The sequence below is a fragment of the Lampetra planeri genome, chromosome 38 (genome assembly GCF_965212315.1).
Source record: "Lampetra planeri chromosome 38, kcLamPlan1.2.h2, whole genome shotgun sequence".
Lineage (NCBI taxonomy): Eukaryota > Metazoa > Chordata > Hyperoartia > Petromyzontiformes > Petromyzontidae > Lampetra > Lampetra planeri.
In genome coordinates this window covers 3,226,865-3,233,175 of record NC_136144.1, presented here as the reverse complement: position 1 = coordinate 3,233,175, position 6,311 = coordinate 3,226,865, and positions in this window count along the sequence as shown.

Here is a 6,311-nt window from a genome sequence, read left to right as displayed (position 1 = left end):
ACGGGTATCGGGTACCCGGTTGCGACATCTGCCACACGGACAAACTGTGGGGTCCATCCGTGTGGCGCTACGATTCTTGCGCTCATGCCCAGCACGATTGACGTTTAGCACAACGATGACGACCCCTTACCCAGGAAAGCGTCGCCGAGGCTCAAGACTTTTCAGGAAGGTCCTGCCAGGTTTTTAGCAGTCAGGGGACGTTGCTGCTGCTGAGTTTGATCCCAAATGAGTAATTTGCAGGTAAGGGGCCGTCCATAAATGACGTCACGCACCTAGGGGAGGGGGGGGGGGGTTGGTCAGACATGTGTGACGAGTGGGGGGGAGTTGAGAAATGTGACGTCACATCAAAATGCGCAACTTTAAATAAATATAGACAACACGTTCTACTTAATGAAATATACTTTTTAATCAATGTTTTCTCCTACAACATCAGAGTGCAGCGCCACATTAAATACGCACTACAATGACAATAGTTTAAAGCGATTTGAAGCATATTTTATTTTGGGGGGGGGGGGCAGAGCTTTGTGACGTCATATTTGAGGGGGCGTCTGCCTTTTTGTGACGCCGTGTGACAAGGGGGGGGGGGGGGTCAAAAATCGTCAAAAATCGCGTGACGTCATTTATGGACGTCCCCTAATTTTTCAATATTGGGATGTGGTTTGTCCAATACCAATGACATTGTAGGTTTGTGTTTTGGTACGGTAGAACATTGGGGAATGTGGATGAAACCCAAGCAGAACCTCCGATTAGCACGGTTGGCTATGTACGGCGTGAAAGAAGTTCAACATACAGAACAGGGGGAGGACCAGAGGTCGCAAACGGGGTTTGATTCCTTACCCGTACCCGGCCGGGTATCGGGTAGGGTACGGGTACGGGTACCCGATTGCGACCTCTGAGATGAAGCCATGTTGCAGGCGCGGGTGGGTTGATTCTAGGAACTTGAATTGTGAGAAGAGACAAGAAGTTGGGAAATGAGTGACAAACGGTGACTCACCAGTGACTCACGTCCTACCCGTACCCGTACCCGGCCGCACCAGAGTCGCAAACGGGTACCCGTACCCGGCCGGGTACGGGTAGCCGGGTATCGGGTAGGGTACGGGTATCGGGTACCCGATTGCGACCTCTAGGGAGGACATACAAACTCCATACAGAAAGCCATTCGAGTTGGGAATCGAACCCTGGCCCTTCTTGCTGTGTGACACAATTGTTAACCCTCCGTCATTCTTCCGTGAGTTAAAATCCCAGTCAGCGGTTGACTCGTTTCATCATGACAACATAAAAGAGTTAAAGGTCAGGTAAAGGTACAGCCCTGCAATTGCCCGCTCCCTCCGCTGCTTGCAGAAGGGCCTCCGCTCCGGAAAGTTCTAGAGTGCCCCTCTCGTGGATATTTGTCTACTCTTCCACGCTGTCCAGACGTCTTGGATGAGTGGGAGTACCCACACTTTACCCCACCACACACGACCTGCCATGTATAGTGCTGGGTGGACAGGGGCGGTAAGGGCGATTTTAAAACGCGTCCAATATTTCAGCTGCCGAGCAGGGACATTGAACCGGTTACCTTGATCTGCACGTAATTATGACAAAAGCTAAAATATGGAGGAAGAAAAAAATAATTCTTCCGAATTGCTCAACTTTTCTGAAAGGCACTGTGATATATTTACAATGATTTGCTGTGGACAGAATTTTGTTGTGATCTATACGCGCGCCAAGTAATTGCACACTCACAGTGCTGCATACCATGTTAGCCGTGATGACGCTGGTTAGAGAAATGAAAGCATTATTCTGCCAAAAGGGAGATAATATTTTACTGGCACTTAGACAGTTTTACAAGCTGTTAACAGTTTATAGGCAGTTTGCAGAGTCACAGGCAGTCGAGTTTACATTCAAAGTTAATACCCACCCTTATCCAAACTCATGAACATGAATAATCATAATCACGACTGCACACTTTTACGATCCATGTATGCTACTGTGCGCTGGCTTTTAAAAAATAAATTCTCACAAAGTGTTCAATCACTGTTAAAATAAGTTTGTTTTAATGAAACCCATGCTGGTTCAAAAGGGCAGTTGAAATTTTCACTGCTGAGTTCACATGTTAGCATAAGCCAATTTCTGCACATATTTGGTATAAAATTGCCAATTGCCACTATTTTCTGACGATTTAGACATTTTTCAAAGAAAAATCTCATCTAGGTTCAGGCACTGGCACAGCACATCATCCATCTGAGGTCAATAAAATTAGTACAACGATGCAAAGTCAACGGTGGTTGTCCTTTGGGGAGACCAGTCTCACACCATGGGAATTGTGGAATTTTCACAACCCAATGAATCATCTTGCAAATGAGACCCTTACCCGCGTCTCTTTGAGTTCTCACCCAGTCGTATGTACAGTGAGGGAAAAAAGTATTTGATCCCCTGCTGATTTTGTACGTTTGCCCACTGACAAAGAAATGATCAGTCTATAATTTTAATGGTAGGTTTATTTGAACAGTTACAGACAGAATAACAACAACAAAATCCAGAAAAACGTTTGTCAAAAATGTTATAAAATGATTTGCATTTTAATGAGGGACATAAGTATTTGACCCCTCCGCAAAACATTATTTAGTACTTGGTGGCAAAACCCTTGTTGGCAATCACAGAGGTCAGACGTTTCTTGTAGTTGACCACCAGGTTTGCACACATCTCAGGAGGGATTTTGTCCCACTCCTCTTTGCAGATCTTCTCCAAGTCATTAAGGTTTCGAGGCTGACGTTTGGCAAGTCGAACCTTCAGCTCCCTCCACAGATATTCTATGGGATTAAGGTCTGGAGACTGGCTAGGCCACTCCAGGACCTTAATGTGCTTCTTCTTGAGCCACTCCTTTGTTGTCTTGGCCGTGTGTTTTGGGTCATTGTCATGCTGGAATACCCATCCACGACCCATTTTAAATGCCCTGGCTGAGGTAAGGAGGTTCTCACCCAAGATTTGACTGTACATGGCCCCGTCCATCGTTCCTTTGATACGATGAAGTTGTCCTGTCCCCTTAGCAGAAAACACCCCCAAAGCATAATGTTTCCACCTCCATGTTTGACGGTGGGGATGGTGTTCTTGGGGTCATAGGCAGCATTCCTCCTCCTCCAAACACGGCGAGTTGAGTTGATGCCAAAGAGCTTCATTTTGGTCTCATCTGACCACAACACTTTCACCCAGTTGTCCTCTGAATCATTCAGATGTTCATTGGCAAACTTCAGACGGGCATGTATATGTGTTTTTTTGAGCAGGGGGACCTTGCGGGCACTGCAGGATTTCAGTCCTTCACGGCGTAGTGTGCTACCAACTGTTTTCTTGGTGACTATGGTCCCAGCTGCCTTGAGATCATTGACAAGATCCTCCCGTGTAGTTCTGGGCTGATTCCTCACCGTTCTCATGATCATTGCAACTCCACGAGGTGAGATCTTGCATGGAGCCCCAGGCCGAGGGAGATTGACAGTTCTTTTGTGTTTCTTCCATTTGCGAATAATCGCACCAACTCTTGTCACCTTCTCACCAAGCTGCTTGGCGATGGTCTTGTAGCCCATTCCAGCCTTGTGTAGGTCTACAATCTTGTCCCTGACATCCTTGGAGAGCTCTTTGGTCTTGGCCATGGTGGAAAGTTTGGAATCTGATTGATTGATTTCTTCTATGAACAGGTGTCTTTTATACAGGTAACAAGCTGAGATTAGGAGCACTCCCTTTAAGAGTGTGCTCCTAATCATAGCTCGATACCTGTATAAAAGACACCTGGGAGCCAGAAATCTTTCTGAATGAGAAGGGGTCAAATACTTATTTCCCTCATTAAAATGCAATTCAATTTATAACATTTTGACATCTGTTTTTCTGGATTTTTTTGTTGTTATTCTGTCTCTCACTATTCAAATAAACCTACCATTAAAATTATAGACTGATCATTTCTTTGTCAGTGGGCAAACGTACAAAATCAGCAGGGGATCAAATACTTTTTTCCCTCACTGTATGTTGTACTTCTTTCGCACCGTACGTAGCCAACCGTGCACCACGCAGACCTGGCTCCTGCACAATAATGAAAGGGGCGAAAAGGACGTCCGGCTCGAGGCGGACACACAGCGAGGGGCACGAGGTCACGTGGCGCAGGCGAGAGAGAGAACCCCGGCATTCTCAGACCGTGCCGTGCGTCATTGCTCAGACGTGACGCACGAAGTGCATCGCGCTCCCCTTGCTGGCACTGGGCACCCGGCTTCGGAAGCGGATTCATACTCTTAGGTTTTTTTCGGAAAAGTCACGTAGGTAAAAAAATATAATAACAATAAAATAAAATTTTAATAATTGAAAATAACTCAATTAAATCACGACGTTTCGGAGGCAACACAAGTCTCCGTCTTCAGGTGGGACCGTCACAGCTGAATTTACTGTATCAAGTGAAGAGAAATCCAAGGGACAAGATCTTAAATACTGGTTAAGGGGAGGGGGGAGGAGCCCATCCAAATGTGGCAGTCAGGGACTGGGAGGGTGGGGCGGGGCTAGAAGGGAAGGTGGGCGGGGCTAGAAGAGGAAGGTGGGCGGGGCTAGAAGGGGAAGGTGGGCGGGGCTATAAGGGAAGGTGGGCGGGGCTAGAAGGGAAGGTGGGAGGGGCTAGAAGAGGGAGGTGGGCGGGGCTAGAAGGGAAGATGGGCGGGGCTAGAAGGGAAGGTGGGCGGGGCTAGAAGGGAAGGTGGGCGGGGCTAGAAGGGGAAGGTGGGCGGGGCTAGAAGAGGGAGGTGGGCGGGGCTAGAAGGGAAGATGGGCGGGGCTAGAGGGGGAGGTGGGCGGGGCTAGAAGGGGAGGTGGGCGGAGCTAGAAGGAAAGGTGGGCGGGGCTAGAAGAGGGAGGTGGGCGGGGCTAGAAGGGAAGGTGGGCGGGGCTAGAAGGGGAAGGTGGGCGGGGCTAGAAGGGGAGGTGGGCGGGGCTAGAAGAGAAGGTGGGCGGGGCTAGAAGGGAAGGAACAAGTGAAGAACCTCCCACAGGGGTTACGGCCGATGTTGGCTGCCAAAACCAAAATAGCAGCGCTGTCAAACGCTGGGGATGTCAGCAACTCGGTAAAATAGACTGGTACCTGTCAAATAAGATGGTACAAATATGCGTAGTTAAATCTTTTTTACGTGGTTAATAACATCTTTCCAATGATTGCTCAGTTTGTATCCAACATCACGGTTGAAGTTATGTCTATGTTTGTACATCTGGATGGCTTCGTGGACAAACCTTTGATGGTACCCAGAAGGTTTGCAGAGCACCTTGGTTTCGGAAAAGACAATATCATGAGAGCCCACAGCGTTGTAACAATGATCAGCAACGGCGGAAGAATAAATTTTGCCGTGTTTCAGATCTGACTTGTGCTCGCGGACACGATCAGAGACATGACGTTTCGTTTCCCCAATGTAACACTCAAGCTTCAAATCAAATCTAGAATTTGGAAGCGGAGTTGCAAGGTTGTGGAGAGGAAAGTTCGCTACACACTCCACATGCACGCAAGCACTCGCATCACCCCCCCCCCCACACACACACACACAAGGATCTAATTGTTTAATTGGTCAATTGTTGGGTCAAGTGCTGTACACAAGTGCTTATTATTAAGGATGCTCTAGATAGGACCAGGCTTAGATAAGCAGGCTCGGATAGACCAGGCTCAGTTACACAAGGCTAAGTTAGACTTTGAGGCTGTGTGCAGCTGTTACAGAGGTAGTAGAAGTTCAACACACTTCATCCAGCCAGCTCGTGTTAATGTCATTTATTTATCCAGCAAAGCCTCGCTGACAAACGAGCGTTTTGCATGGCGAGTACTTGTAGCACATCCACATGGACGACGACGGGAGAGTACCCGGAGGTCCGTTCAGACGCGTTAGTTCAAACGTCCACTTGCTGTACCGCCTTCTCCTGGTTACTTCGCATTTCGGCGGGTTTGGAAGTACTCTTTGGTTCTTTAGGTAAAGTCACGTATAAAGATAAAATAATAAATTAAATACTAGCATACGACGTTTCGATTGCAACACATCATCATCAGGTATAAATGAAATAGAAACACAAATCTAGTATACTTAGAAATGTAATGTAATACAACAGAGAGTCGGATAACATAACAGTCAACACCCTACCTGGTTGATTACGTTCTTCCTGAGAATGCTAAATTTGAGAGAGAGAGATAAAACACAGAACCAGAGACATATAGACAGACATATAAGTAAAGTCACATACGTGACTTTACCGAAAGAACCAAAGAGTAATTCCTGCAGTCACGAAAGCTCCAAATTAAGTTTGGGTTTTAGAAGTGTCACAGATCT